The sequence below is a fragment of the Protopterus annectens genome, chromosome 3.part1, assembly GCF_019279795.1.
Source record: "Protopterus annectens isolate FY-2018-M chromosome 3.part1, PAN1.0, whole genome shotgun sequence".
Taxonomy (NCBI): Eukaryota; Metazoa; Chordata; order Ceratodontiformes; family Protopteridae; genus Protopterus; species Protopterus annectens.
The window spans coordinates 266106425-266130793 of NC_056732.1; positions in this window are offsets into that span (position 1 = coordinate 266106425).

Here is a 24369-nt window from a genome sequence, read left to right on the forward strand (position 1 = left end):
TGGCTATGTCCTCTAAGTCTGAGTACATGATACCTTTTACTATTAACTCTGCACAGTGCTGGACATTGTTTGTGTCATTTTTAGCAAACTCAAAGAAGCCTTTATGGTTATTTTTCATTTGGGTGACTGTGTTTACTTCATATGTCTCATTTCTTGATTTTATCAAGATAAGGAGTTTTTGTTTAGTTTAGTAAAGGCATTTTGGTAACTTGAAAGTTAGATTTATTTTTGCTTGCAGTGAGTTTTTTCTTTTATTGTAGAGTCTGTTTTGTTCTATCATAGTGGTTTAGTTTTGAATTTGTGTTTATTTCTGAGGGGAACAGATGAGTCTATGTAGCACACAGTTTGATGAACTATCCATAATCAGTGCGAACATCAAGATGGAAGGACTTTTTGAATTTAGCCAGGATATCCCTCAGTTTTCATAGATAAGTGATTATGGGAAGGCAAGGCATTAGATGATGCTTAGGCTTCAATCATGTGGAGAATGTGGTTGACTTGTGGTGTAATTTGACCATGGAAAATGTTGCAATTTGTGGGGTGCAAAGCCTCCACATATTAGTAAAGTTCATGTTCAGGATTTTATCACCCCTTATTGGGGTGCAGGCTACCTGGGCTAGGGGGTTTGTATTGATGAAGTCCAGAAATCTCTGGTCATATATGTCTCAGAATGTATAAGTTTCCCTGTTTATGGAGGGATAGTTGAAGTCTTCTAAGACATTGGTGTTTGGCTTAATACAAAGGGACTCGGTATGGGCTGGGGGACATAGAAGCAGTCCTATAGTTGCTATGGTTTGGTAAAAGTTTTTATTAATAGCAAATAAGACAATGAGGAGTTCTAGGTCATTATCATGTCTGGAGATGACGGTTTGTTTTTATTTTTAATATGGACACACTAGAGCCTTTACTGAATTAATGTAATGTAAACACTGTCAATTTGCATTGTGTTTTACAAAACTTTAAGTTAAATCTTGTAAATGATTTCATAACAGTTCCTAACTACTTTAGACTATCACTGGAGATTTTTTTTTCTTTTTTCACAAATACTTTTTTACCTAATGAGGACATAATGCTGTGTATCTTCCCTTTTGAATGTACAAGTGTGTCTGTGTGTGTGTGTGTGTGTGTGTGTGTGTGTGTGTGTGTGTGTGTGTGTGTGTGTGTGTGTGTGTGTGTGTGCGTGTGTGTGTACATGTGTACATGTGTGTGTGTGTGTGTGTGTGTGTGTGTATCTTATACCTATCTCTATCAATATATATATATATATATATATATATATATATATATATATACAGAGAGAGAGAGAGAGATTGCAGTACAGTGAGGAAAAGGGTAAATTCCCCAGTCCTCACTGTACCTCGATCTCCATATAAAAGTTTTGAGTTTTTCGATTGTCAAACATATGCATCAGGATTCAATAAAGTCCATGTAGGCTCCGTGTAGAGCCTACAGGAAATGTATCTTTGTACACAGCCATGATTCTCCCTCAGCAGCACACTATGCATATTAACTGTGGTGCATGCCTAAGGGAGGTCAGAAGAACACAGATATTGAATCCGTGTAACAACGATGGCACCCCAACATACCTTTTGGCCTATTAACCTTGACTGAAAGATCTACAAGACATTTTATTTCACTAAGTTGGATTTATTTTAATATTTCTTTTCACTTTTATGCCCTTGTTTACATGATGCACTGCATTATTTAGCCATGCGTAGCTCTGTGCAACCATATATCAGACATGTAAAAATGGAAACTGGATGCATTCAATTTCTATTTTTTTTTTTTTTATTTTTATATGCTTGTTTGCATGATGCGCTGTGTTAGTTAATTATGCTTAGTGCAGTGCACTTATGCATTTGACATACACTAGACAGCTAAAAATAGAAATCAGATGCATTTAATTGTTGTAGTTCTGTAGTGTTTAGCACAGTGCAAACTCACGCAGTGAAGCTGCGCTTCACTTAAAGGCACCTTTGCAGTATATTTAAAGATATATGAGCTCCCTTCACTATCCCAGTGGCTGAATAGGTTGAGTCATGACCTATAGTGTAGTAGGTCCCAAGTCTGAGTCCTGGGCAGTAATACCTTTTACATATACTGCTGTGAAACTGTGTCAGGTGACTGAAACATTGATTGACTTTAAATTCAATAATTGTTAAATTTAGAAAAGGTGAGCAATGCTAAGCATTGCTTTAACATGGTCAACTGTTTTGGGTTGTGCGAGTTTGTGTGATGCTAAGTGATGCAGTGTGTTTTTGAAGTTACAATATGATGCACAAGGCAGGAATGCAGCCTATTTAAAAGGTAATACATGGGAATTTATGTTGTTATCAGCCCTCTCTCTGGGGGTGACAGTCCAAATTCAGCTAAAAATCTTTGCAAGTGCACAGTTGTTGCTGTTGAAGAAATGGATACCTATGGTTCTTTTCTACACCTTTCCTGTACATTCCTATCTGCCTTTCATTATGTTTTTCCCCCTGTCTGCACCACATTTCACCACTGTCCTATCTCCCCAATTTGCTTTTTTTTTGAAGAATTATTGTGTGATGCTGCATGAAAGCTATGCTACTGTACATATTTGAAAACATACTAATCATGGTGAAAAAAGTAAAATTACGGACACTGCGGTGGTGGTGCTGCAGTAGCGTTGTCGCCTCACAGTTAGACGTTGCCAGTTCGATTCTCAGTTAGACCGTCTTCTGTGTGGCGACATGTGTAAATGGGCATTCCTTCGTTGAAGGTTGTGCGTTAGGCCCGGCAAGCCAGCACGTAAAAAGCTACTGCCAATCATTAGCGGACCGGAGTTCTGCTGTGGCGTCCCCTAACCGGGAAAATCCGAAAGACACAAACAAACATTCTATTTCAAACCCACTACCATTTCACTTGAACAGCATTGCATCAACTTGCCAAGCCACATAGCCAGTTAATTAGCAGTGGTGTTTTAAGCAAAACATAGTAATTGCCATTTTCCCGTCATTAGGAGTGTTTACACGATGCTGCGCTTTGCGCTGCATCACACGGCACATCTGCTAAAAGATTAATGGAAAAATAAGAATTTAACTGGGGCTTTGATAGAGAAATACATCACTATAAAGCCATACACATGCTAATAGATGTAAGTGTGGTATGTAGCAGCAGGTGAGTGTGCAATTATATGTACAACATGTAAAAGTACACCTGCTGTAATAGTGATTCTGTAACTCAATCTGTTAAATCCTTTGCAAACATTAGCTTTTGGTCCACATGGTCCTGGGATCAAATACAGCTGTGTCTAGCATTTAAAATACATGTATGTATGCATCCAAGAACACAATTACCGTACCAATGCCAAAGTCCTCCTGACAAAAAATGAAACAGCAAATAAGAGAAAGGCAGGACACTGCTGTATGAACTCCGTTTAATAAACCATAAAAATCCACAAGTTAGCGCTTTCGGGATAACACCCTTCTTCAGACATTCTAAAAGATTCTAACAATACAATTAAATACATCACAGATAGTGACCTAAAATTCAAAGCAACCAATCAAACATTAAAATAATGATAGAAGCATTAGTAAAAAACACGCCTCTTTTGTAGAGCCGGTTTTAAAGGGACCAGGTCATTTAGCCCTGGTTCCCTATGAGTTTGCAGTTCTATAATCCAACGTGACTCAAGGGATTCAGTGAGTGCTCTTATATCACCCCCACGTATACCCACTACTACATTGGCTATGGCTCTAAATGTAAAGGAATGAGAGGAATGAATCTCAATGTGTTTACATAGTGCATTGTGGGTATCCTTATTCCTTATGGAGCATAGATGTTGCAATATCCTAACCTTAAACATTTTATTAGTCATGCCCACATAAAAAGACGTGCATGAAGAACACTCCGCTATGTACACTATATTAGATGTTCTGCAGTTAGCTCTGCCTTTAAATTCAAAGGTCTTGCCACTGTTAGGATGTACAAAAGTGTTATTACTTCTATTTATGTAGGGGCAAGCCTTGCAGTTACCACAAGATGTACTGCCCAATTTATTAAGTTTTTTTTTTTTTTTTTTTTTTTTTTTTTTTTTTTTTTTTTTTTTTTTTTTTTTTTTTTTTTTTTTTTTTTTTTTTTTTTTTTTTTTTTTTTTTTTTTTTTTTTTTTTTTTTTTTTTTTTTTTTTTTTTTTTTTTTTTTTTTTTTTTTTTTTTTTTTTTTTTTTTTTTTTTTTTTTTTTTTTTTTTTTTTTTTTTTTTTTTTTTTTTTTTTTTTTTTTTTTTTTTTTTTTTTTTTTTTTTTTTTTTTTTTTTTTTTTGGGGGGGGGGGGGGGGGGGGGGGGGGGGGGGGGGGGGGGGGGGGGGGGGGGGGGGGGGGGGGGGGGGGGGGGGGGGGGGGGGGAGGGGGGGGGGGGGGGGGGGGGGGGGGGGGGGGGTCTAATTTTTGTAATGATTTTATTTTAGGGTGAACTGTTCTGGTTGATCCATGCAAATCCTCAATATGATTGACTTTAAATTCAATAATTGTTAAATTTAGAAAAGGTGAGCAATGCTAAGCATTGCTTTAACATGGTCAATTGTTTTGGGTTGTGCGAGTTTGTGTGATGCTAAGTGATGCAGTGTGTTTTTGAAGTTACAATATGATGCACAAGGCAGGAATGCAGCCTATTTAAAGGGTAATACGTGGGAATTTATGTTGTTATCAGCCCTCTCTCTGGGGGTGACAGTCCAAATTCAGCTAAAAATCTTTGCAAGTGCACAGTTGTTGCTGTTGAAGAAATGGATACCTATGGTTCTTTTCTACACCTTTCCTGTACATTCCTATCTGCCTTTCATTATGTTTTTCCCCCTGTCTGCACCACATTTCACCACTGTCCTATCTCCCCAATTTGCTTTTTTTTTAAAGAATTATTGTGTGATGCTGCATGAAAGCTATGCTACTGTACATATTTGAAAGCATACTAATCATGGTGAAAAAAGTAAAATTACGGAGACTGCAGTGGTGGTGCTGCAGTAGCGTTGTCGCCTCACAGTTAGACGTTGCTAGTTCGATTCTCAGTTAGACCGTCTTCTGTGTGGCGACATGTGTGAATGGGCATTCCTTCGTTGAAGGTTGTGCGTTAGGCCCGGCAAGCCAGCACGTAAAAAGCTACTGCCAATCATTAGCGGACCGGAGTTCTGCTGTGGCGACCCCTAACTGGGAAAATCCGAAAGATACAAACAAACATTCTATTTCAAACCCACTACCATTTCACTTGAACAGCATTGCATCAACTTGCCAAGCCACATAGCCAGTTAATTAGCAGTGGTGTTTTAAGCAAAACATAGTAATTGCCATTTTCCCGTCATTAGGAGTGTTTACACGATGCTGCGCTTTGCGCTGCATCACACGGCACATCTGCTAAAAGATTAATGGAAAAATAAGAATTTAACTGGGGCTTTGATAGAGAAATACATCACTATAAAGCCATACACAGGCTAATAGATGTAAGTGTGGTATGTAGCAGCAGGTGAGTGTGCAATTATATGTACAACATGTAAAAGTACACCTGCTGTAACAGTGATTCTGTAACTCAATCTGTTAAATCCTTTGCAAACATTAGCTTTTGGTCCACATGGTCCTGGGTTCAAATACAGCTGTGTCTAGCATTTAAAATACATGTATGTATGCATCACCATTATAAATTGAAATATGTAGGACTGTTGTGTCACCTATTTATTCACCCAAAGTCATACAGATGGAATGCCTGCTTCTAAATAATGGAAGTCAAAGGCCTACAGATAGGAACACATTTCAACTATTCCCATTACAACCCTAGAAAGTGTATAGAATGTCAGGTTATGCATTAGCATGAATTCCCAGAGGATGTTGAATTATGTAATTCAAATGTGGCCCAGTAATATCAGACTGCAGTCCACAATGATTTGCTAGTGATACTACAGACAACCACAGCTGCACAAGTAACATACATATATGGAGGTCATGCTAGAAGCAAGAGTTGCCAACAAACACATTACAGATGACTACCATGACATAACACATGACATGCCAGTTGCCCAACCGGTTAACATAATGGTTCATGTACCCCTACCTTGTTCTAGAACATTGTAAGCATGTTGCTTTTTACTCTTTTAATGATACCTTTGGCTGACATACTTACCTTAAACACATTCCTTAATTTCCAGTGGCATGAGTTCCCTCAATCTGGCTTTGGCTGTTCATCAAGGTTGCCACAGGTCCTAAAGTTACTCTTAAGTGCTTTCATCCTGCACGGTCTTCAGCCTCTCTTTCTATGACTATTGCCTGCAGCAGCATCATCACCATCAACCTGTAGCACACACATTTGTATGTAAAAAACAGCTGCTACAAACATTCTGTCTGTGATGATGTTGTATTGCACCCTAGTTATTTCCACATCAACATATATGAAAGAAGATGAAATCTACACTGAGGCCTTATATCCTGCTGAGTAGTGGCATGGGATTGGCTGATTATACTGCAAATCAGCTGTGTAGGCTGCATGTAGCATTTCTGAACCACATATTAGTTCAGAGGCAATCACCTGCTAATGAGAACCATCTTAAAAAGGCATACTTCTACCTAGGGGAACCAGTGTGTATGACAGCTAGTTCATATAGTTAGCTTGTTGACACATTACTTATATAGCAGTATCTTTCAACAGAGGAGTATTTTACTCCATCAGGTATGTAACCATTTTGTTTCAAACATGATGCATATGTTTGAATAGACTTAGGGAGAATGGGGACTACATCAATAAGCCTTCGTTAAAACTGTACTGATGATATGGGATTGTTCTCCAACCATGTTACACATATAGAGGATGTAGGGTACAACAAGGGTATAATGCTGTGTGATAACTAGGTACACAGGTCTCCAGGCTACTTGCTTTTATAGCAGCTGTAATAGTACCCTGCTATTTTGTTGGCAGTATTGCTTATAAATATTATATGGGGGGATTTTTCCCTGCTATGAGGCACACTACAATGGAGTGTCGTGTTGGGTGTGTGATCATACATGGGTATCTGTCTTGGCACAAACAGGAAAAGATCTATATTGCTATTATCCTAGTTTTATTCACAGTCTTTGTATGTTTGGCACAGTGTTGAACATGAGATGTGTAATCAAGCAGTGAATACTGATAGACTTCCTTCATTGCTGTATCTCTACATACTGTACTCCCAAGTATATGATCCTGATGTGCTCTCATTTATTTGAATTTCAGGAAACATCATGCATGTACGTAACAGGGCACCATTTACTGAGGCAGAAAATACCTCATCATTGAGGCTTTATACCAACATTATCAAGTCCTGCTGTCCAGAAAGAGGGCAAATAGGCCAGAGTGTGCAGCCCTGTGGGATAAACTGCTGTGTAATATTAATTCCGTAAGTCTCCAGAATCATACCTACAAGCAGGTGCAACACCATGCCATGTATATGATAAATTCAGCATGGGCACATACAGCTGATTTGGCCAGGGATCATCATGTCACTGGTGGTGGTCCTGGAGCACAACAACCTCTCTCAGCCAGAAGAATTCTTGGCAAACCTTGCATAACAGGAGATCTCCCAGGCATCCATCAGTCAATATGTTGTGGATGTAGTGGATGTGGTTGCCATCTGTTCCTCTCAAGAAGAGTGTCCAGGTATGCTTACTTAGATCAGCATTGGAATACTGTTGCATTCAGCATGTCAACATCTGTATAGTTTTACATGGGTGTCGGGTATTTCATGGGGGAAAGGAAGTTAGCTGCCGTTTTAAGCTCATGTAGAGATTGTATCCCACAAACCTGTTAACATAGTCATAATCATCATTAGTCCCCTTTTTCCCATTTTTTTCTACATGAGGTCGGGGTATTATGTTCTGTCCCCAACTCTCTGAATTCAGTGCCACACTCCAGCCTTCTTCAACACTCATGCCTGACTGCCGCAGATCTTCTTTCATACAATTCATTCACCTCTTTGCTGGATGTCCTCACTTCCTCTTACATTCTTCCTGTCTCTCCCAAATCTTCCTCATCATATTGTCTTCTACTTATCTGCACATGTGTCCAAACCACCATAATTTGTTCTCTTTGATGTTTTCTGAAAGTGAGCTACCTTGGGTTTTGCTCTTATGTCCTCGTTTCTTCATCTGTCCCACAGTGTGCATCTTATCACCCTTCTCAGGCACTTAATTTCCATCACCTCTAGCTTCTTCAACTGTTCTGCCATTACTGCCCAAGTTTCTGTGCCATACAGTAGTACTGGTCACACCACTGTCTTGTACACCTTACTTTTCAGCTTCTTTGGTTCATAGGTTCATAGGTTGGTACTAGGCTATCGGCCCTAGGGCCTATACAAGCCTAGCCATAACAATTCCTTGGATATTTCTTCCCACAATATTTACTTCTCTGGACCCCTGTCTAGCAGGGCGACTGACATGATCCCCGGGGTGAATTTCCTATCTCCCATCCAATCATCAAGGTTCCTTTTGAAGAGTACCAATGAGGCGCTCTGCTTGACATGTATGGGCAGTCTATTCCAGACTATGGGGAGTCTCTGGATCCGGAACCTATCCCTCCAGCATGTTTTGGTCATTGTGATGACAAGGTTTATATCCCTGGAGCATGTGACTCTGAAGGATTGGGATTTCTTTAAGTGGAGCATGTACAACAGCTCAGTGTTTGACATGGCCTTGTATGTTAAGCAGAAATCACCTCTGAGTAGACGATATGCCACAGAGTACAGCTGGAGTTTTTTTAGACGGTCAGCATATGGCATCTGCTTTAGGCCTGTGATTCTTTTAGTGAGGTATTTCTGTGGCCTTTCCAGCTGTTGCAGATGTCTTGTGAGGTACATACCAAATGGGGCATTATACTCTATAATGGGTCTAATGAGGGATGAGTACAGTGGGACAATGACCTCCTTTTTTCTGGATGAAAAGCCCTTAGTGATGAGGTGTGCCACATAGAAGGACTTCCTGACTGTTGTGGCGATGTGGTTATCGAAAGTGAGACCACTGTCCACCTGTGTCCCTAAGTCTCTCATCACACTTTTGATGTTTAGTGTCCTGACACCTATGTGGTAATTCATGGGTACATGTTTTTTTCAAAGGGGATAACTATACATTTCTGGGTATTAAGCATGAGCCCATGGCTGTGGCACCAAGCATCTGTTTCTGTAAGACCCTTTTGTAGAATATCCACATCATTTGGGGATTCGATAATGGCTCCCAGTTTGCAGTCATCTGCGAACTTTGTTAGCCAGAGTCTGTTAGTGTTGGCCTGTACTTCAGAGAAGTAGATGCCAAAGAAGAGTGGTCCCAGGACTGAACCCTGAGGTACTCCACTTGTCACTTGTCTGGAGCTGGATTTGGAGTCGGCTACTTTTACAGTCTGGGTTCTGTCAGTAAGCCAGTTGGCAACCCATCGAGCGACGTAGGGATTTATGCCCAGCTTAGTAAGTTTATCTATGATTCCAGAGTGAGGGATGGTGTCGAAGACCTTGTAAAGTTCCAGATAGGCTGTGTGGACCACCTTACCCTCATCAACAGCTCTGGTGACTGATTCGAAGAAGTCAATCAGATTCAGGAGACATGATCGGCCCTTCACAACCTCAAACTGGGTGGGGTCCAGTGTTTGAAGATTGCCAATGTCTTTGTTTATAAGTTCTATTATACTGCATTCCATGCTTTTGCAGATCAGGCTTGTCAGACTGATGGGACAGTAGTTCCCAGGATCCAAGGTGGATCCCCTTTTGTGGAGTGAGATAACTGTAGCTGTGCACCACTCATTGGGCACGAAGCCTGAGGTGAGGCCATGATTAAACATGACACTTAAGTGAAGTGCCAGTTCATTTTGTAGTTCATGTAGTACACAGCCTTGGATGTCATCTGGTCCCATGGATGCTGTATTCTTAGCTTTGGAGAGTGTGGTTTCTACCTGTTTGGCCATGATTACTGGAATTTGGTAATCTTTTGGTATTGAGATAGGCCCTTTAGGGGGTGAGAGGGGGGGTGAAGTTGGCACAAAATTGATCTGCCAGGATATTGGCAATATCCTTGGGATCAGTATATTTAATGCCATTCTGTTATAGCTCAGAGCAGATCTGAGCATTGCCATTTAGATTCTTGACATAACTATAGAATTCCTTGTGGTTGTCTTTGGAATCTTTGGCAATTTTATTTTCGTAACTAGCTTTTGAGGCTTTTATGATGGATCTCAGCTTCTTACTGAGGCTGGTGAGGGAGCTTTTTGCATCCTGGGATGTTCTTCTTTTCTGCAACAGTCTCTTCCTTCTGTTGTATAGTTTGTTTATAGCAGGGGACCACCATATTGGCTTCCTTTTTTTGGAGAAGAGCATCTTGGTTCTATTTGGGATGGCACAATTCATGCACAAGTGTATGTGCTCATACAGTGTCTTAGTGTAGGATTCTGCAGTCAAACTTTCAGATCCCGTCTGCATGGGTGTCGTGATGTTTGTCACTTCTGACTTCAGTAGCATGAAGTTGGCTTTGGAGAAGTTTTTTAAGGAGGTTTCCTTACTGGGGGGTAGGGGTGGGATGTGGATGTCAAGGGTGATTTGCTTATGGCAGACCTGACCAATGAGGGGCTGACCACTGGTGTGGAGCATCTATCTCCCATGTTGGTAATGACCTGGTCTAGGATATTGGAGCCCCTGCTGGGACAATGGATTAGCTGATCCAGAGTGTTGGAATTTATGAATTCCAAGAACCGTTGGGAAAAGGAGTTGGTACCCGAATAGTTTTCCCAGTTAATGGTAGGGTAGTTGAAATCATCCAGTATTAGGGTGTTTGGTTGTATCATCATATTTTCCAGTATGTTTAGAAAGGTGTAGTGAGAATCTTGGGGTATGGTGTGGTCATTGGTCTGGCATTGTTTTGGCATTCTTCTGTCTTCTTCTACACCAGACACTCTATACCAGTTGGCTGTAGCCCCTCTTATCTTAGCTTTGACCTCTTCATTCAGACTTCCCTTCTCCTCAACCACCTCTCCCAGATACTTGAAGCTGTTTACCTGTTCCACTATCTTGTCTTCTATCTCTATTCTCAGCTTCTTCTGAGTTCCCCAGTTTTCTGCCATTACCACTGTCTTATCTGTGCTTAGTTTCATTCCATGTACCTTCAGTTTTACATTCCATTCCCCTATCCTTTGCTGATATTCTAGCTCAGTCTACCTGTAATGCCACATTGTCTTCATACAGCAACTTTGTTGATCTGACCTCTCTGACCTATTTGCTAATGTAGTCCATCACCAGTATGAACAGCAGTGGGTTCAGAACTGAACCCTGGTGTACATTCACTCCCACTGGGAACCCCTCTGTCAGGGCAAACAATGTTCGTACTGAGTCATTAGGTCCTTGTACATAGCCAGCAGTAATTCTGCAAATGTTTCTGGGACTTCAAACCACCACAGTACTACCCAGATCAGCTTTCTTGGGACCTTGTCATATGCTTTCTCTAAGTCTAAGAATGCCCAGTTGGACTCTCTCCTCATCTCTAGCTTCTTTTCAAGTATCTGTCTCACTGCAAACATTGGGTCAATTGTGCTGCACCCTGATCTGAATACAAACTGCTCATCTTCCATCTTACATTCTACTACTCTGCATATCCGTTTATCAGTCACCCTCTCCAGAACATTCATGCAATGTGATAGGAGTTTGATGCCTCTGTACTGCCCAGAGTTGTGGATGCCCCCTTTGTTCTTGTACACTGGCATGAGTATGCTTATTTTCATGTCATCTGGGATATGCACTTCTCTCCACACTGCTATGAGTACCCTCAGGAGCCATTTCTCCCCTATCTCACCCAGCATCTTTATCATATCTGTTGTGACCTCATCTAAGTCTACTGCTTTCCCTGGCTTAATTTTCCTTAGTGCTGCTCTTACTTCTTCTGTGGTGGGCTCCTCTTCTTCTCTCATTGTAGGCTGTTTCTGGTGCAGTACAGCTTCTGTGGGGTTTTCTTCATTCAGAAGCTGATAGAGATATTCCTTCCATCTGCCTTTGATGTCCTGTGGACTGGTGACCAGGTTGTCACTGGCAGCCATTATGAAGGGTATCTGACTATCTTCTTTATCTTTCTGTCTTTGCCTTGCAACCTGATATAGTTTCTTTGTGTCACTTACTGAGTCACTTTCTGGAAGTTGGTAGAGTGCCTCTGATGCCCTATTCTTTGCTATTGCAACTTATTTCTTAGCTTTGTTGTTAGCCTTGAGTCATTAGGTCCTTGTACATAGCCAGCAGTAATTCTTTTTTTTTTCTATGTCCCACCTCTTCCTACACTCCTTCTTTCTTTTGATGACTTCCTGGACTTCTGCATTCCACCACCAGCTTTTCTTATGTACCTTATTTCCATACCTGGCTCAGCCACATATATTTTCTGTAGTCCTGACACATGCTGTTTTTAGGCGCTGCCATTCTTGTTCAACTGCACCTATTTCCTCTTCTTCTTGGGGGGCTAGAGCACTGAGTAATTCCTTGAACTGTTGTACTTTCTCTCCAGTCAACTTCCAGGTCTTCAGCCTGGTTTCTGTTGACCTTAGAGCCTTCTCTGACCACTGCTTGCAGCTGATTGTGGCAACTAGAGGTTTATGCTATGAGCTGATTGTTTCACTGGGGATGACTTTGCAATCATGGATTCTACCCCAGTTCCTTTTCCTTACTAGGAGAAGTCTACCTGAGTTACATGTTGCCTACTCTTATATGTGATCTTGTGACTGTCTCTCTTTCTGAATCATGTGTTGGCTACTATTAAGCCATTTGCCAGACAGAAGACAAGAATATCTTCTCCTTCTTTATTCCTGTTGCCGCACCCATGTGGACTCAGGCAGTCCTCATATCCTGTTCTGTCTGTCCTGATATGTGCATTCAAGTCACCCATTATCAGCACCAATTCATGTTGGTCTGCTTTATCTAGTAGGTCCTGCAACTGCTGTCTGAATGCACTCTTTTTCTCACTATCACAACCTGCTGTGGGCATAGGCTTAGATTATGAATACTGCCCTATCATTGCACTGGAGTCTGCTTGCCATGAGTCTGCCATTAATTCTGATGATATCCCTCACTGCCTTTTGAAGCCTCTCTGTCACTACAAATCCTACACCATTTCTTGCCTGTCCACCTGTTGAGTAGTAGAGTCTGGATCCCAAGCCAAGTGCCTTTGCTGCACTGCCCTTCCATCTCATCTCTTGGATAAGTAGGATGTCCAGCTTCCACTGTATTATCATGTCATCCACATCGAAGCTGAGGCCTGTCAGTGAACCTACATTAAGCGTAGCAATTCTCAGTTCATGTTTGGCAGCTTGGTTGATTTTACGTCCAGCTTTTACTCAACAGAGCTATCCCAGGTAACCCAGCCTGGCAACTAGACACCGGCCGGCCAGTAGCTTATTGACCCAGGGCTGCTGGGCTTTATGGCGGCACACACTGGCCAATAGGGTCATATATATATATATATATATATATATATATATATATATATACCCCTCTCACCATTAGCAAGGGTCCCTGGCATAGATCAGAGTAAGGCGGGTCCTCAACTCTCTTATCACCAGTAGCTACCCTGGCCCATTTTGGTGACATTAGTCAACATGACCAAATCACCTAGAGTCATATTTTACACCATAGAGTGGCTAGCCCTGCCACTGTAAGCAGTCTGTAATCCATGTTCTCCTATCTTGAGGATACTGCACACCACAGTAGATGCCCATAGCGGTTGGTCTTGTACAAGTCTTCACCCTATAGGGCAACATGCAAAGTCTGTGCTGCTGCCCCAGCTCCATTCATTGGTGTGTTTGAGATGAAAACACTCAGCATGTTTTTTTCAGATGTGGGAGAAACCCCAAGGAGACACCGGGAGAACGTGCAAACTCCAAACAGGCATTGTTCAGAGGTTAGGATTGAACCTTGTACCATGTGCTTGGGAGGCAAAGACCTTAACCATTATTCATAGGTTCATAGGTAGGTACTAGGCTATCAGCCCTAGGGCCTATACAAGCCCAGCCAAAAAGGTACCTGGGCTTTTGCCACCCAAGACAATTATTTTCCTGTGCCACTGTCGAGCAAAGCCACAGAAGTGATCCCCGGGGTGAATTTCCTATTTCCCATCCAATCATCAAGATTTTTCTTGAAGAGTGCTAATGAGGAGCTTTGTTTGATATAGACAAGTAGTTTATTCTAGAGTATGGGAAGTCTCTGGCATGTTCTGTTTATTGTGGTGACAAGGTTTAGCTCCCTAGAGCGTGTAGCTCGGAGGGATTGGGATTTCTTTAAGTGGAGAATGTCCAGCAGCTCTGGGTTTGACATAGCTTTGTATGTTAGGCAGAGATTACCTCTGAGTAGGCAATATGCTACAGAGTAAAGCTGGAGTTTTTTGAGACAGTCTGCATAGGGCATCTGTTTGAGGCCAGTATCCTCTTTGTGAAGTATTTTTGCGGCCTTTCCAGTTGTTGTAGATGTCTTGTGAGGTACATACCAAAAGGGGCCTTGTACTCTATAATGGGTCTAATGAGTAATGAGTAGAGGGGAACAATGACCTCTTTTTTTCTGGATGAGAAACCTTTTGTGATGTGGTGTGCCATGTAGAAAGATTTCCTGACTACTGTGGCAATGTGATTATCAAAGGAGAGAATATTGTCCACCTGTGTCCCAAGGTCTTTTATCACACTTTCGGTGTTAAGTATACTACTGCCTATGTTGTAGTTCATGAGTACAGAGTTTTTACCAAAGGGGATGACAGTGCACTTTTTGGCATTGAGCTTAAGGCCATGACTTTGACACCAGGCATCTGTCTCAGTGAGGCCCTTTTGTAGGATGTCCACATCATTAGGAGTTTCAATTATGGCTCCTAGTTTGAAGTCATCTGCAAACTTTGTTAGCCAAAGACCCTCTGTGTTAGCTTGTACTTCAGAGAAGTAGATACCAAACAGGAGAGGACCCAGGACTGAACCCTGTGGTACTCCACTTGTCAATGGTCTGAAGTCAGATTTGGAGTCTGCTACTTTCACAGTGTGGGTTCTGTCAGTGAGCCAGTTGGCAACCCATCTTGTGACATAGGGATTTATACCTAGTTTAGTGAGTTTATCTATAATTCCAGAGTGGGGGATGGTGTTGAAAGCCTTGGCAAAATCTAGATAGGCTGTGTGAGCCACCTTACCCTCATCTATGGCATTGGTGACTGCTTCAAAGAAGTCTATCAGGTTTAGGAGACATGATCTGCCTTTTACAAACCTGAACTGGGTGGGGTCCAGAGTTTGGAGATTACCAATGTCTTTGTTTATAAGTTCCATGATGATACGTACCATGGCCTTGCAGACCAGGCTCGTCAGGCGAACGGGGCGGTAGTTCCCGGGGTCCGTGGTGGCCCCCCCCTTGTGGAGTGGGATACCCATCGCTGTGCACCATTCAGCAGGCTCAAAGCCTAAGATGAGGCTATGATTGAACATGGTACTTAGGTGGGGTGCTAGTTCGTTCTGTAGTTCATGTTGAATGCTGCCTGGGATGTTGTCAGGTCCCATGGATGCTGTGTCCTTGGCTTTCGAAAGTGTGGTTTTTACCTGTGCAGCTGTGATTACAGGAACTTTGCATTTTTCTGGTATAGAGATGGTTCCTTTAGGCAGTGAGGGGGGGTAAAGTTAGCACTGAATCTATCTGCCATGATGTTGGCAATATCTATTGGGTCTGTATATTTAGTGCCATTGTGCGGTAACTCAGAGCACATCTGAGTGTTGTCATTGAAATTCTTGACATAGCTATAGAATGCTTTGTGGTTGTCTTTAGAATCAGTGGCGATTTTGTTTTTGTAACTAGCTTTGGAGGATTTTATCAGGGATCGCAGCTTCTTACTGAGGCTGACCAGGGAGCTCCTCCACTCATGGGATTTTACTCTCTTTTGTAACAGTTTCTTCCTTCTGTTGCACAGTTTGTTTATGGCAGGAGACCACCAGATTGGCTTCCTCTTTTTTGGAGGATAGCATCTTGGTTCTGTTTGGGATAGCACAATCCATGCACTTGTGTAAGTGCTTATAAAGTGCAATTGTGTAGGATTCAGTAGTCATAACTGTATTGTCCATCTGCATGGGTGTAATGAAGTTTACCACTTCTGTCTTAAAAAGCATGAAGTTGGCCTTGGAGAAATTTTTTACCGTGCTTTCCTTAATGGGGGGTGGGGCAGGATGTGGATATCTAGGGTGATTAGCTTATGGTCGGATTGGACTAATGAGGCGTTGACTTCAGGTGTGGAACACCGGTCACTCATGTTGGTAATGACTAGATCTAGGATATTGTTGCCCCTGGTGGGGGTGTGGATAAGTTGATCCAGGGCATTGAAGTTTATGAATTCCAGAAAGTGTTGAGTGAAGGAGTTTAATCATGAGTAGTTTTCTCAGTTAATGGTGGGGTAGTTGAAATCGCCCATTATTAGGGTGTTTGGTTGAACCCTAATATTTTCCAGTACATCAAGAAAAGATGAGTGGGAATCCTGGGGCATGGTGGTGGATCTGTAGCAAGCTACAATTTGGATTGCAGTTTTGCCCAGAGTTAGTTGCACTTGGATAACCTCGGATGCATTATGCTGAGCAACTAGCCTGGAGGTGTGGATATCCTTAATGAATATGGACACACCTCTGCCTTTGGCGTTCCGGTCCAGGTTAGATGGCCGAAAAGTGTGGTATGAGTTATAGCCTGGTAGTGCAGGGGTGCTCTCTGGTGCCTTGAATGAGGTCTCAGTCACTGCACAGATATTGATGTTCTCCATTTTAAGGAGTGCCTTGAGTGAGTACATTTTGAGATTTAGACTTCTGGCATTGAGGAGCATCACCCTCAGTTTTTGCTTGCCTGTTCCTGTTACAGTGGTGAATTTGTCATTTGAACCTTGCCTAAAAAAGGCACTATAGGGGTGGCAAGAACCTTAGCCAGTATCTGGAATCCCAGGGGTGACAGGTGCAGGCCATCTCTGGCAAAGCATTGTGGTCTGTCGACCATGTCATCCCAGGCAGACAGATACTGGATCCCTTTAGAATGACACCAGAAGCTTAGCCAATTGTTGAAGTCAATCATTTTGTCCTTGTACTGCGGTATCATTCTGGGCGATGGCAGGATGCTACTCTGGGCTACGGTCATACCTGCCTGGGCTACAAGATCAGAGAGCTCTTCCATGTCTCTTTTCATGTAGTCCAGGGAGGTACATCTCAGGTGGTTCACACCAACATGGACAATGACAGAGTTATATTTGTACTTGTTGTGAAGTGACCTGAGTGCATGGATTATGTGGCGGAGTGACCTGAGTGCATGGGTTATTCCAAATGGTCTCTGTTAAAATAGCAGCTACTATAAATGTGAGATATTTGGACATATTACTCCTGTTATAGTTTATCAAATGGTGCTATTGCCATTTCCTCTCCCTCAAATTTTTTCAAGACCATCAGAAATTTGGAGAGGTCATGCTCATGCTGCTGGTAAGCACAAACCTGTTTGGTCAAAGATGTAGATATAGTTCAATATATTCACTGAAGTGTCATCCCAGGCCTGCTGGCTGGATTGATGTACTGTCTGCATGATTGCCAAATGGAGAGATATTTTTTGAATAAACCAACACCTGTAGCAGTGCTCAGCGAAAACAATCCAACAACCAATGGAAATCAAAATAAAACCAGTGTTTATTAAACAAAATTAAAAAGTTGCATGTTTTTGTTCTATCATACCAGACCTTCTTCAGAACTAATGAACTTACATTAACAACAGCTTAAAATAGTAAAACCATAAAAAAATCACGTTTTGATCCATCAACCAAATAGTTAAAGATCATCTGGTATGATTAGCTAGAATGATATCAGAAACAGAGACTTTTATAGTGGAGGTTGACAATGTGCTTGAAATGTTTAACAAGAGAGGGTACCTCAGTGAGCTTTTAAAAGAAATTTCAAATGGAGTAAAGGCTAAAAGAGAAAATGATTTTACAGACCTATATAAAGTAATAAAACAAGTGCAGTTGAAAGTGAGAATCATATGGCCTTAAGTGTATTTAGAAATCATATTACAAATAATGGTGGACAGAAATTGTTTATGTCTATTTATAGTATAGACAGTTATAATATTTTAGACTGTGTTTTTAAAAATTTCAAAGTTATCGTATTAGACCCCCAAGTTAAAGGAAAAACTGGCGGTAAGACCCTGTCATGTTTTTAGGAGGAACAAGACTTTTAAAATTTATTTAGAGTGAAAGAGACAAAGGATGGTGAGAGAATGATGCAAAAGCAAGGGACCTTAAAATGTGGTTGGTGTACCCAGTGTGCACATATTTTAGAGACACTAATTTTACTATTAGGGGTGTCACTTACAAAATTAAGGGTTGTTATTTTTGTTATGCAAAAACTGTGGTATATCTTGCTCAATGCCAGGAGTGTACTGTTTTTTATGTTGGAAAAACCTCCAGATGTTTTAAAGATGGAATATATGAGCAAATGCAATATATATCTATCTATATATCTATATCTATATCTATATATATATATATATATATATATATATATATATATATATATATATATAGATCCCTATCACAACACCGACACCCAAAACACCGACACACAAAACGTAAACTACACATTACACACAACTATACATGCACTAACTGTAACCCAAACCCCAACCCTAAGGTCTGACACTTCCGCGCACTTACCCTACCCGCACCCTAACCCTAACTCACTTAACCCGCCACTAAACCTAAAGTCCATCACTATCGCACACTTACCCTACCCACACCCTAACCTTAACTCACTTAACCTGCCCTTAAACCTAAACCCCGTCACTATCGCACACTTACCTTACCCACACCCTAAGTCCGACACTACCGCACACTCACGTTTCCCGCATCCTAACCCTAAATCCCTCACTATCTCACACTTACTTGTCTGCTCCCTAATGCTAAATCCCTCACTATCGCACACTTACCGAGTCACGCTCACACATTGCCCATGTCGGTGTTTCGGCTGTCGGGATTTCACCTTGTCGATCATCTGTCTCGTCGGTCTTCTGGAGTCGGTCTTCTGAGCGTCGGTGTTTTGGCGTGTTGATCAAGTCAAGGGGAACCATATATATATATATATATATATATATATATATATATATATATATATATATATATATATATATATATATATATATGTATAGATAGATATATATATATATATATATAAACACAAAAATGCATTGTATAAGCATATTGCCATTTTTCAAATTATAAGTTTAAGTTTTTAATTATTGAACAAATAAAGTTTAAACCTCAGGGTTGGATTATCTCTGAACATCTAGATTAATGTGTATTTAAATGACAATTGAAGTTACATGCCACCCCCAATACCCAGGGTTGAATGATGCTTGTTTCATCAACCCTATTTTAAAACTGAAATTTTATTGTGATAATTAAGTGTGTTAATTAAATGGGTTACCTGGTTGGTGGATCAAAACATGTGATTTTTATGGTTTTACTATTTTAAGCCATTTTAATGTTAAGTTTATTAGTTCTGAACAAGTTCTGGTATGATAGAATGAAAGCACTCAACTTTTTATTTTGTTTAATGTACAGTAGTTTTATTTTGATTTATGTTGGTTGTTGGGTTGTTTTCACTGAGCACAGCTACAGGTGTTATTGTTTCCAGTTGTGAGATTCATCTGTTTGGTTCCCAGTTTGCTCCTCTAGATATTTTCTGAATGCCAACAGTTTAAAGTCATACCTCTGCCTTGTAGGTGTGACCATAGTGATTGACTTGACAACATTGTCAGGACATTACAGATTGTCATAACTGTCAACTGTGTAGATTTTTGCAGAATGTCAACAGTGTACATAACTTATGTTTTGCTCATAAGATCCTTGTTTAATGAATAATTATTTCCAAATAATTACAGATTGGGGTTCGAAAATAATGTTCTTATGTCCTGTTATATGAGGTTGGGGGTTATAAAACTCTATAATAGTGACAGCAGTGTATACAGCTTAACATATATTGCACCATAATACTGCAAAGTATAGTAGTGCAGGTATTAATGTACTGCTTTTTCCTTTTTTCACAGGTGACCAGGGGAGTTTGTCTTTTTCCTCTTCACAGCCTGATGTCAGTGTCTCATCAGACTCTGATGATGATGGCGGGCAAATTGAGGCACAGCTGGGAGTTGCAAAGGCTGAGTTAGACACAGAGGTCAACATCCCTCATCCCCTCTTATTATTACTGTACACAGCCAGTATGCCTATGCATACCCAGTCCCCTGAGGCCCCAGACATTTGACAGTTGGAGGGTGGGGGCATTGAACAGGGAAGTGTGGCTACTGTGGCTTCAGTGACTGCTGACACTGGCCATAGCCAAATAGTTGGTGAGGTTCCACACTGGTGCATAGATAGAGGTGTTTGTAGGAGGCCAGCTGTCCCTCCACCACCTGCCACAGGTGTCTCATTGTGTCACTCACAGTATGTTTAAGGTCATCATGGAGGCACAGGCATGCTCAGAAAGGAGCTCCCAACAAATGCTCAGAGTTATGGATGCAGCACAGTCTGACATCTGTGACTGCCTCCACCATGTTACTGATACCCTGGAACTGTTGACTGGCACAGTGGAAAGATTTAGGTCTGAGACAGATCATACACTGTCTACGAATACACTTTGTCTGTGATGAAACGTCTGATTGGAGTTCAGCATCAGCCTCGTGGGTGTAGGTCAGCAACTACATCTGCTGAGGGTAAATGTAGCCATGCACAATCACCCTCCCATGTGGCAGTAAATCCAGCGCTCCAGAGAGAGTGTGCTGTCCACACCAAGATGTAGTAGGCCATGGGATCATGGTCCTGGGCATTCCAGTGGAGGACACATTCCCAGCAGGCATCAATCATCCTTAGGTAGTAGCACAGCATCTGGCCTTGGGCATGAAGTTGCCAGGTCAACTCCTGGCAGAATCAGTTCTCATATTCAGGGGTGGAGACGATGAACTGTCTCTACCATGCACAGTTCACAGCTGTCCAACATACAGACATGTAGGGCTAGAACTGAGCTTGGCTGTGTTCATCCAGACACTCACACACCACTGTCACATTGAGGGCACCTATAGATGCAAACGCAACATTTCCATGCTCCATCTTGCCTGCTTCCCTTCCTGACTCACTCACATGCTTGCCAACCTATTAGGTCAGCCTAGGCCTCTTGCAGTCCCACACAACACCCTGTGCAAAAATAATAACTGTGCCACATGCCTATCATTTTTGTCATGGGTGCAGGGAAATAAAGCTATGTGTCTGATGTACAGGGTGGCTATCTACATTAATATGAATTTGTTCCATCCATTGTTGCTGTTGACATGCTACTTGTTCTGGTCATTTATAGATATTGTACTTCTTTGCCGTTTATAATGTATATAGCATTATTTGTGCATGTTACAATGTATGCTGTTGTAAGGGCTGTGGAGTCACACAATGAAATGTGTCTCATGGAAATGTTTATGTTTCACTTTCAGAATTGTGTCGGACACACCTATGGGTACACATCTACAATCATCCCTTAAATATCAGAGCACAGGATTGAATGTCAGCACAGGAGAGAAATCTCATCAGAAGGGCAATACAGTATAAGTTCATGGTTTCATAGGTTCATAGATGTTTAATAGGCTAATTAATACAAGGGCTTCTTTAAGCCTAGCCATGCATCCCAAATCTCTGACAAGGTAGGATACCCTTGATAAGTGTAATCAGGGTTTTGGGAGATGAAGAATTTACAAGCAGGGGCCTGGGAGATGAACCATTTACAGTTTCACTGTGTCCATTAGAGACATAGGTCCCAAACCAGGGATGATTATCCTGTTTCCCATTCAATTGTGGAACCTTCACTTGATTTGCATTAAGGTGGAACTTTGCCTCACATGGATGGGGAACCTACTCCATAAAGGGTGTAGTCTCTGAGATGCATACCTGTCTCTCCAGCACATCCTAGTTATACCACAGAGAAGGTGCAGGTCTGTAGAATTGATAATTCTGGTGCTAGTTGTTTCGTGGATATGCAGGATGTCTACATTGTGGTCTGAAAATGCCCTGTATGGCAGAAAAACAATCTCTCTTCCAAAGGCTGTAGGACACAGAATACAGGGATAAGGTTTTGACTTGGTCTGCATAGGACATTTTATGTTCACCCTGTATTGGTTTAGTGAGAAACCTCTGTGGATGCTCCAATCGTCGGATATGCCTGGTTAGGTACATATTAAAATTGGCTTTGCACTCACTGATAGGTCTGATGAATGCTGAATACAGTGGAACAATAACTTCCTTAGACTTACATTCCATACCTTTTTTATAAGTTCCACAACATAAACTGTTTCCCCAATACTTTAGACACATGGCAGTCAAAGGCTAGATTATTATCTATGTGTGTCCCTAAGTCCCTCACTACTGGGTCAACTGTAAGTGGTGTGCTGCCAATATGACAGTTACCAGGGGTGGGTGACTTTCCAAAGCATAGTATTGTCCATTTCTTGGAATTTAGTGTTACTCCATGGCTCTGACCCCAGTTGTATGTCTGTGTCAGCCCTTCTGGAGAACATTTGTGTCAGTGTGGTATTCAATAACAGCTCTTAGTTTGCAATCATTTGCAAATTTAGTCAGCCAGAGACCACTGACAGTGGCCTTGTCTTCAGACAAGTAAATGCCTAAAAGGAGCGGTCTGAGGAATGATTTGTGAGGGAGTCCTCTTGTGACTGATCTGTTTGTAGAGGTGGACTCCCCAATGCTAACTTCCTTTGTCCTATCTTTTTTGCCACTTGGCTATCCACCGGCTGACATACTAGTTTGTACCTAACTTCTTGAGTTAGTCAACAATGCCTGATGGAGGTAGAGTGGCACATGCCTTGTCAGGCCAGGGTAGGAAGTGTGACCCATTTTTCCCTCAGCCATTGCTTTGGTTACCTTCTGAAATAGGTCTACCAGGTTGGGTAGGAATGATCTGCCCTTGATGAAACCAAACTTGAATATGGTCCAGTGTCTGAAAGTTTTCTACATCTCTATTGATCATTTCCATGATACTTCTTTTCATGACTTTACATATCAGACTAGTGAGACTTCTGGGTCTGTAGTGCAGAGGAATGACTATTGCTGTTCTCCATTCATGAGGCATGAAGCCTGTTTAGCGGCTACAGTGAAATAGTAATTCCGGAGGCCCTGAAACGTCATGTTTCATGCTATCTAGAAGTCATACTGGGATATTGTATGGGCCCATTGATGCAGTGTACTTGGTCTTAGAGTGAGCATTAAGAACCTGTTCCCTAGTGATAGTAGGGGTACTTATATCTGATGTTATTTCCTGAGGGAAGGTTGAGGGGGAGAGGGGGGTAAAGTAGGTGCTCAATTTATCAGCCAGGTTTGCTATATCTTCTGCCTATTATAGGTAGTTCCATTCACAATGAGATGTGCACACAACTGTGCCTTGTTTTGGTTGTGGACATAGATAAAGTATGATTTGTGGTTGTCCTTGGCTGGGGAGTCCAGACTTACCTCACATATGGCTTTAGCAGACTTCATTTATCCTCTGATTTTTTGTTTACTTTGATGAGAGTGCTTTTATCCTACTGTGTGCTGAACCTCCTAGGTTTTGCCATGAGTTTATTCCTTCTGTTATACAGCCTATTAAATCTGTGAGTGACCAGGGGGCTTGATTTTGAGTTTGTTCTGTACTTTTCCCTGGTGGGTACGGCTACCTCTATGCAGCTATTAACATGCTCATACAGGGTTTCTGTGAACACTTCTGCATAGGATGCAGTTTTCTCAGTGTCTATGGGGGCTTCAGATTTGGCCAGTTCATCACATAAAAGCTGCAGATTAGCCTTAGAGTAGTTCCTAAATATTCCATGTATAGCTGGGGGTACGTTTTATTTTTACTTCAAAGGAGACCAATTTGTGTTCGGACCTTACCCAGGAAGACATTACATTATGGGATTGTGCATGACTCTCCCATATTGGTGAGGCCAGATTCAGTATGGTTGCACACCTGGTTGGTGTATTGGCTATTTGGTCCAGGGAGCTTGTGTTTGCAAAAGCCAGGAATCTCTGTGCCTGTATGTTTGTTGTTGTATAGGATTTCCAAGAAATAGTGGGATAATGAAAGTCACCCATGAATATGCTATTGGGTTGGATGGTTAGTGTTTCTAATAGGTTTACATACACAGTATGTGTGTCCTGGGTTACAGAGGGGGCTTATAACTTGCATGGAAGTAGTACTGGATTCTTCCTATTGTGAATTGAACCTGAAGCAGCTCAAGGGCATTGTCCAGTTTTAACAGCCTTGAAGTATCTTTAGTTTTTATGTACATAGAGACACCTCCATCTTTCGTCCCTGTCTGTGAATTAGCTGGTCTAA